The following is a 9,736-nucleotide window of genomic DNA, read 5'->3' on the forward strand; positions in this document are numbered from 1 at the left end:
CATGGTGGCTCTGTGGTTAGCGCTGCTGCCTCACTATGTCAGGGACACAAATTCAATTCCACTCTTGGGTGACTGTGTGGAGTTTGCACATTCCTCCCTTGTCTGCACGGGTTTCCTCTGGGTGCTCCAGTTTCCTCCTACAGCCTAAAGATGTGCAGGCTAGGTGGATTGGCCATGTCAAATTATCCCTCAGCGTCCCTGGATATGCAGTTTAAGTAGCTTAACCATGGTAAATGTAAGGTTATAGGATGAGATGGGGGAATTGGGTCCAGGTGGGATGCTCATTGGAGGATCACTGCATTCTCAATGGGCTAAATGGCCTCTTGCTACACTGAATGGATTCTATGCACAGAGGATCAATGCAGCTAAACTCCTCGTCTGAGGGTCCAAGAGCCTGTGCCTCCGTCATGCTGGCCGTGTTGTTACTGCTGCCAGGTCTGCAGAGTTTCTCCAGCAATTTCTGATGTACGGTTTTTGAGATCTCCAGCACTCACAGTTCTTTGTTTTATTGTCATGCAAAGCTGTTGGGTCTCACAGCCCATTTCTCTCAGCAAATATGTTAAGTGTTTACCCTTACCACTTTATTGAACGCCATAAATTTCCTGGCACATGTTGTGGTTGAAACAAGGTCAGCCAGGTGAAACTCATAGAATACAAGTTCACTGATTGGCACTGTTAACCTGGTCTATTGAGGGAGCCCTGGCTGACAGATGTGAACAGAAGTATCGGGTTTCCTGTTCACTCTGAGAGCTGGCTCTGAGGAAGCTGGATTAGCGTCAAGGACTTCCCACATGTAAATAAAGAGTGACTTGGTGACAGGATACCAGCCTCTGTGGAGTTACTTCAACACACTTGTCAATTGTGCAGAAAAATGACAAAATATAACATTGCATGAGGTGTGTCCTGACTATTCAAAATAATTTGCAAAATGTAGGAAAATAAATTTACAACACATTTCATTGTTCACCCCAATGAACTGAATACTGCAGAAAATATGCCTGCAAGGGTATATTTCTGTACTTTGTCTTTAATCCTCAAAACCAATTCCATAACAGATTTCTTTTGAGTCTTTTTTTTCATCTACGTTGATTAGTATGTTCTTGGCTGCTTCTAAAGGCAGTCTTTCCTGCATCTATTCTATTCTGTCGGGAAAATATTTCATCTCTGGCCTCACTTGAGCCTTATTATTCTACAGGATTGCAATCACACTGATTTTTTAAAAGTGAAACTTAATATCCACCATGAAAACTAATTATGATGGGACTAACAGAAATGTCTTTACTCATTGAATCCTCTTCAATTGTTTCTTTGTTGTAACAGTCAACATTTCTCCAGGTTTTGATATCAATAGTTCCACAGAATGCACTTCTGATCTTTCTGAAAGCAGGAAAAGTATGAACAATTTTCCTTTCAATTGCTCCTATCTCTGAACATAATGGACTGCAAGTATTCCAGTCACAGCTGCTCCATTTCCACTCTCATTTTCTGAAGTAGCATTAGAAGTATTCCATCTGGTTTTCTTCCCTTATGAATATTCTTAATGGTAATTTCATTATTAATCCTCATTATGCAACATGAGTTTGGCATGTCTGTTATTCCTCCATTAGAAAAAAATATATACCATTTTCAATAGGGACAATGTTTCAAAATGCTTTAAATTATCATCAGAAAAATAATAAATATTAGAAATAATTTAGCATATGCCATAAACAGTGATAAATAATTAGCTATTCAAAATGCAATTAGATTCCAGATGGGAAAGGAAATGTACTGTACCAAGAATGCAGAGTATTGGTTGAATGTCTTTTTCTAATTCTTTGTAATTCTCAATTCTATAACTCATGGTAATATTTTATTCTCCAACCATCTCATGTCACTTCTTTCTCCTATTCTGTCCTCAATTCCATTTCACGTACAAAACGTAAGACGTGCATGCCAGGGCCGATATCATAGCCAAAGCAGACCCTGCTGATATACAGCATTGAAAGATTGCCTTTGCTGGACATTGACAATGTTTAACACCAAGAACTTGCACCCTTAGCGATTTTGCTTTAACTTCTCTGGCCCAAAGCAGCTGAGATCCATTGCAGCACTATCACAGGTGACCAGTTAACAGGGGTAACAATGCACATTGCACTTTATTGCTGAGCCAGCAGGCAGTTCTATCTCACATCACCACCAACTCTCGTCTTTTCCACGATTGCTAAATTATCTGACTGTTTATCTGACATCCAACATGCGGACATCTTGTGCTACAACTAAATATTGGGAAGGCTGAAACAATTGTTTTTGGCTTCTGCTCTAACACTGTTCCCTAATTACAGACTCCACTGCCCACTCTAGAAACAGACCATTATTAAGCAATTGCAGAGCAGTTCTGAAGAAGGCTCCTACTGGACACAAAACTTTCGGTCTCTTTTGAGTTTCGACCTTTTCAGTTTCTTCTGGTCAACCACTTAGGCCACGTAAAGGTCTTGTTGGATAATTTCACCAGGCTGAGGACTAACCATCCCCATACAGGAAGACCAGCTGCCATTATTACGAGTTTACTTGCCATAGCTCCATATATGTGTGTCTATATGCACTCATTAGGAAGCTTGATTACACCACATGCTTGATCTGTACTATTCTGTTTCCAGTGATGCTCAATAGCCCAGGTGAAAGAGGAAGTGTCATTGATTTACAGATTTAGAAAATTGCTACAGTGCATCATAACTGCACCAGCTCTCTGAATGAACAGTATGATTTAGTGCCATTCTCCAGCCATTAAAATGAATATGAGTGCTCTCTGAAACACCTTGGCTCCAAACACTGGCTTCTTGTCCAGCGTAATATTGGTGAACCACTTCAGCCCCGGTTGCAGCCCCACCTGTAAAAAGATACTCTGAGGCAAACACCTAAATGTATTAGACAACAACTGGAAACCACCTGAATTCCTCTTTCCAGGATGTTCCTCAAGCATCTCATGTGCAATACTTGACTAACCAGGGCCAGAATACATTGTCCAGATGGACGTTCATTTCTAATGGGAGAGTTGATAAAAACTGCTCTTAGATAATGCAGGAAACAGCCTGAGCCTTTGCTATTGTTCAGACATTGCACACAGAGCTATCAGATCATTCAGTTACAACGGCTTGAGATGCTTCGTTCACAAAAAGAGATGTGATTTTTTAAAAATAAAAACGTTTAAAGCAAGCTGGACAAGGCAATCCTGTTGAAGGGTCAAGACCCAAAATGTTGACTCTCCTGCTCCTCTGATGCTGCCTGACCTGCTGTGTTCTTCCAGCGCCACACTTTATTGACTCTGACTCCAGTATCTCCAGTTCTTGCTATCTTCAAATACAATTTATTCATAGCTCATCAAACAGCACTTATCAGTCCACAACCTAGTGGTGAAGTTTGTTACAGACAGGGAAGAAAGGCAAAGTGAACTCTTTTATTCACTTTGCCTTCTGCCCCTAACCAAAGCAGATTTAACTTTTGGGAAAGCTCTAGAGTGCTTTCCCCAAACCCTTTTGTTTGTGAAATCAAACCTTGAAGTTGGTTCACAACTAACAATCTTTTGAGTTAAACGAGGAGCATAGTTTATTTATGCATGCATTCAAACACAGGGCACGATTATGAAAGGAAAGACACATTCAGCATATAAGGAAGAAAAAAAAGATATTTCAATTAAGAATAACTAAATAGCCAAGGTATAGATATTAGTTCACAGAATAACACAAATTCACAAAACAAAGCTGCTGGAAAAGCTCAGCAGGTCTGGCAGCATCTAAAAAGGGAAAAACAGAGTTAATATTTTGGGTCCAGTGACTCTTCCTCAGAACAGAACTATTCTGAGTGCGGGTCATCAGACCCAAAGCATTAACTCTGTTTTTCCCTTCAAAGATGCTGCCAGACCTGCTGAGCTTTTCCAGCAGCTTTGTTTTTGTCCCTGATTTACAGCATCTGCAGTTCTTCCAGTTTTTATCCAGCAAGTGCCCAGTGAGGGTTCTTGCCCATCGGAGACCGCCCCAAGAGGATCGCCCTCGTTCTCACACACCACCCCACCAATCTCCGGATACAACGCATCATCCTCCGACACTTCCGCCATCTACAATACGACCCCACCACCCAAGACATTTTTCCATCCCCACCCTTGTCTGCTTTCCGGAGAGACCACTCTCTCCGTGACTCCCTTGTTCTCTCCACACTCCCCTCCAACCCCACCACACCCGGCACCTTCCCCTGCAACCGCAGGAAGTGCTACACTTGCCCCCACACCTCCTCCCTCACCCCATCCCAGGCCCCAAGGTGACATTCCATATTAAGCAGAGGTTCACCTGCACATCTGCCAATGTGGTATACTGCATCCACTGTACCCGGTGTGGCTTCCTCTACATTGGGGAATCCAAGCGGAGGCTTGGGGACCACTTTGCAGAACACCTCCGCTCGGTTCGCAATAAACAACTGCACCTCCCAGTCGGGAACCATTTTAACTCCCCCCCCCATTCTTTAGATGACATGTCCATCATGGGCCTCCTGCAGTGCCACAATGATGCCACCCGAAGGTTGCAGGAACAGCAACTCGTATTCCACTTGGGAACCCTGCAGCCCAATGGTATCAATGTGAACTTCACCAGCTTCAAAATCTCCCCTTCCTCCACCACATTCCAAAACCAGCCCAGTTCGTCACCTCCCCCCAATGCATCACACAACCAGCCCAGCCTGTCTCTGCATCCCTAACCTGTTCTTCCTCTCACCCATCCCTTCCTCCCACCTCAAGCCGCACCTCCATTTCCTACCTACTAACCTCATCCCACCTCCTTGACCTGTCCGTCTTCCCTGTACTAACCTATCCCCTACCTACCTCCCCACGTATACTCTCCTCTCCACCTATCTTCTTTTCGCTCCATCTTCGGTCCGCCTCCCCCTCTCTCCCTATTTATTCCAGTTCCCTCTCCCCATCACCCTCTCTGATGAAGGGTCTAGGCCCGAAACATCAGCTTTTGTGCTCCTGAGATGCTGCTTGGCCCGCTGTGTTCATCCAGCTTCACACTCTATTACCTTGGAGTTCAGATGCAGGCGGCTTGGACCAGCTGACAGCAGGAGTTGCAGAATTCCTTCTAAATTTGATGTCAACACTGCAAATTTGAGATTGGCATTGAGACAGACTTGGCTCACATTCGGGCAATGATAGGAATGTTTCTAGAGAACAGGCGGTGCAGAAATTTACTTAACGCTGGCTTAGGTGTCAGCCTAGTCTCGAGCATCCTGTTGATGGCATTGTAGACAGGTTGGATGTTAAAAACAGATCGCCCTGAAGCCCAAATGTATATCATTAAAACTGTCCAAAAGGTAGAAGTTCATGTGATGGATCTATTAAATAGTAAGTTTTAACTCAGCAAAGCTGTATTTGCATAGCTGAGACCATGAAGCCTGGTTTAAACAGATTTTTCTTCTGGTCTCTTTCATGTCTTACTGGAAAAACCTGAACAACCAAAGATGTTTAAAATCCTTCATTGTTTGATTTGTTTTATGGAGTGGTTAATATTGGGAATTTCCACAAACGTTAACACTGCAAATAGAACAACATACAAACTGGGGAAAGGGTAGGGACCATGGAATGAGGATGAGATCCTGAGGTCATATGTAGCCATCTGCTGGTTAAGTTTGGCCATCTGAGATGGCTTGAAAATTTGGAACACATCACCACTCTTGAAATGTCCTATGATTCTTCTTATTTCTTTAAATTTTTAAACAATTTCTTCATACTGTGTCAGAAGTTCCTGGACAACTGTGTCACAGCAGCTTCTTCAGGCACGCTTTGTATCCTTCCTGGTGGGCCACTGAATAGATTTGCACCATCTTTATTGTCCAGTTCTTGGTCTCTCAAACTGTCGCTTAAGGTCATCAGTTTGGTTGGCTTGCCATTAAATTTTCTTCACTGTCTTTGCTCACAGAATCAGTTCCAAAGCCAGGGAGCACATGCACGACGTGTCTGATAGGTCACATCTTCATCAAGTTTTGAAACAATTTAGACAGATTTTGGGTTGTGAGTTAGCCATGTTCAAGTGTATCCTTCAAATTCAGACCATCCACTTTGTCCTTTAAACCTTCACTATCACCAATGAAGAGAAACTTTTGAATGAAGGGCATTGATTTGAAAATCATTGATGTGTTCCCCTGCACCCCTGAAAAGGATAGGACTTTTGATGATGCCACAGCACTGAGATCTCCTCCTTCTTTTTGCATGACCATCGAGCTTAGCTATAATGACTGATGCAACACCAACTTTCTCTTAGAAAGCTTTAGTTTGTGCTTCACAGGACTGATTGATTGATTGATGCATCAATTACATAGATAATGTTGCCTGGCTGTTTAGCATTTGAAATGTGCAGTATTTCTTCAAATAAAGAGGTTTCTTGTTTGTGTCAGCACAAGTTATCAACAATTATTATCTCAAAATGTTCTTTTTTAAACCTTCTGTTGCTACGTTCACTAGATCCATGTTTGTCACACATCAACAGAATTGAATTATTGGTTTGGTTGCATTCTGCTTCTTTGGGTCAAATGCTCCTGCTCTGAATGTGTCTGTGCCGATTAAGCAGGTCATCCAGCCTTTCCTTCAGAAACTATATACTAGCCTTGTGCATGTTGTAGTTTTACCATTACCTTGAATGTCAACAAACACAATGCCGTTTTGACACCCATTTGTGGGATTCATTGCTTTGGATCCTAGTTCGACAAATTTGATGAGTTCCTCAAACACTACATCACGGGTCATTCATTTTTGGTTTTTCCAAGTCTATAGCTGCTTTAGCATTTTCTCGAAATTGTTTCACCAGCTGTATACTGACATCTGCTTGCAATAAAGCAGTACAAACTTCCCTTGACAGAATGCTCAGAACATCCTCATTGATGATGCTGATGTTGTTGAGGAATCGCAGAGCAGACGTCCATTCTCTCTTCAAATCTGCTAAAACCATTCTCAAAGATTGTTCAGGCTGAACTCTTCAGAGGGAAACAGGTGAGTAATTCTGCTGATTGGGCAAGAGTGAGCTAGGACCACTCAAGTACAACCCAATGGCACAAAAGCAGACTATTCATTCACTTACTTCATCTAAACATAAACACATCTGGAATCTATGTTCAGGAAATGATTCAACAGCCTTGCACCAATATGCTACCTAACGTAATCCACATGCACTGGGGCTTAATCAGTGAAACTTTCCAGAACTAGTTTGACATTGGGCAGCTCTTGGCTAAGACTGGCCCTCCATAGGTTGCCCCCTTGGAGAGGCTTGTGTACTCTGACAGTCCCTGTATGCCATTGAGTGCTCTTAACTCCTGAAAGGATCATGTTGGCAGCAAGGTTGTGGGATTTGGGGTTGGGAGGGTTGAGGTGAGAAGATTGAGAGAGTTAGGGGAGGAGCCAGATAAAGCATAATCAAAAGTATCCTCCATGGAACAATTTCCACAGGCAGACTGAGCAGACAAAATCCTTGTGTTGACAGAGAGCCAGATTGAAGTTAAAAAGAAATCACCTCTTAGTGAACTGGGTAATTTCAGGAGAAAAAATATCTGATGGGAGAAGGACTTTTGAACATGAAGTATTTATGGAATATTTGGGGATGGGGATAACGTCGCTAATATATGGAGGACAAAGAAGTTAACTATTTGGTGTGTGGTGATGTAGTTTTTAACAGTTGCTGAGGGGAAATTTTACAGGAGTGACTGAGATAATCTGTAGTAGTTACTGAGGGTAATCTGTTGGAATGAATGAAATAATCCATCGGTGTTACTGGGACTTTCAGGAAGAAACACTGGAGGTAATCAAAGTACATTACTGGAGTAATTTATGAGAGTTACTGAGAATAATCTCTAAAAATATTACTGAGCTAATCTATAGGACTAATTGAGAAATGGCAGTCACTGATAATAATCTGTGAAATGTAATTTAAAGTTATTGTTACATCTGTCACTCTCCTCTCGACCATTTCCCTGCCCAGCCTCCAACACAATCATTTAGTCCAGCTTCATTCGAAGGTAACCATGGTGCTATCCATTCCAACATGCAGAATTAAGCCTCTGAGCGCAAATACTCACAACAGGCTTTCTCAGTGCGAGGTAAGAAAGTAGGACTGTGAGCTCTGTGTATTTCTGTTTGAGCTCTGTGTCTGCAGGCTTCAGGCCCACGAACTGTCAGCCTTTTCACTCGGGATGTGCATGCCATGCTTCAGGAAGCTCAGGAGATCCGCGCCAGTTGCAATGTTAGGTATTTCTACGATTTACAGGTTTTGATATTTAAATGTGAATCCACCTCTTCATGTTAAAGGAGTGGAAGACACTGAAGCTGAATGGGATAATAAAAAGTGAGGCTGGATGAACACAGCAGGCCAAGCAGCATCTCAGGAGCACAAAAGCTGACGTTTCGGGCCTAGACCCTTCATCAGAGAGGGGGATGGGGAGAAGGAACTGGAATAAATAGGGAGAGAGGGGGAGGCGGACCGAAGATGGAGAGAAAAGAAGATAGGTGGAGAGGGTGTAGGTGGGGAGGTAGGGAGGGGATAGGTCAGTCCAGGGAAGATGGACAGGTCAAGGAGGTGGGATGAGGTTAGTAGGTAGATGGGGGTGCGGCTTGGGGTGGGAGGAAGGGATGGGTGAGAGGAAGAACCGGTTAGGGAGGCAGAGACAGGTTGGACTAGTTTTGGGATGCAGTGGTTGGGGGGGAAGAGCTGGGCTGGTTGTGTGGTGCTGTGGGGGGAGGGGACGAACTGGGCTGGTTTAGGGATGCAGTAGGGGAAGGGGAGATTTTGAAACTGGTGAAGTCCACATTGATACCATATGGCTGCAGGGTTCCCAGGCGGAATAGGAGTTGCTGTTCCTGCAACCTTCGGGTGGCATCATTGTGGCACTGCAGGAGGCCCATGACGGACGTGTCATCTAGAGAATGGGAGGGGGAGTGGAAACGGTTTGCGACTGGGAGGTGCAGTTGTTTGTTGCGAACTGAGCGGAGGTGTTCTGCAAAGCGGTCTCCAAGCCTCCGCTTGGATTCCCCAATGTAGAGGAAGCCACACCGGGTACAGTGGATGCAGTATACCACATTGGCAGATGTGCAGGTGAACCTCTGCTTAATGTGGAATGTCATCTTGGGGCCTGGGATGGGGGCGAGGGAGGAGGTGTGGGGGCAAGTGTAGCATTTCCTGCGGTTGCAGGGGAAGGTGCCGGGTGTGGTGGGGTTGGAGGGTAGTGTGGAGCGAACAAGGGAGTCACGGAGAGAGTGGTCTCTCCGGAATGCAGACAGGGGTGGGGATGGAAAAATGTCTTGGGTGGTGGGGTCGGATTGTAAATGGCGGAAGTGTCGGAGGATGATGCTTTGTATCCGGAGGTTGGTAGGGTGGTGTGTGAGAACGAGGGGGATCCTCTTTTGGCGGTTGCGGGAGGGGGAGGTGTGAGGATCTCCAGCACATCCCTCACCTTCCTGGACCTCTCAGTCTCCATGTCAGGCAACCAGCTTGTAACTGATGTCCATTTCAAGCCCACCGACTCCCACAGCTACCTAGAACACACCTCCTCCCACCCAACATCCTGCAAAAATTCCATCCCCTATTCCCAATTCCTCTGCCTCCGCCGCATCTGCTCCCACGATAAGACATTCCACTCCCGCACATCCCAGATGTCCAAGTTCTTCAAGGACCGCAACTTTCCTGATCGAGAACGCCCTTGACCTCGTCTCCCGTATTTCCTGCAACAC

The 9,736-nt window shown here is 44.4% G+C and overlaps 1 pseudogene; it reads right to left on the bottom strand.

The window, feature by feature from the left end:
* Nucleotides 1-5,498: 5,498 nt before the first annotated feature.
* LOC125463884 (signal recognition particle subunit SRP54-like) lies at nucleotides 5,499-6,968 on the bottom strand (annotated as a pseudogene).
* Between the last annotated feature and the right edge of the window lie 2,768 nt (nucleotides 6,969-9,736).

This window comes from Stegostoma tigrinum, chromosome 22 (assembly GCF_030684315.1).
Source record: "Stegostoma tigrinum isolate sSteTig4 chromosome 22, sSteTig4.hap1, whole genome shotgun sequence".
Classification (NCBI taxonomy): domain Eukaryota; kingdom Metazoa; phylum Chordata; class Chondrichthyes; order Orectolobiformes; family Stegostomatidae; genus Stegostoma; species Stegostoma tigrinum.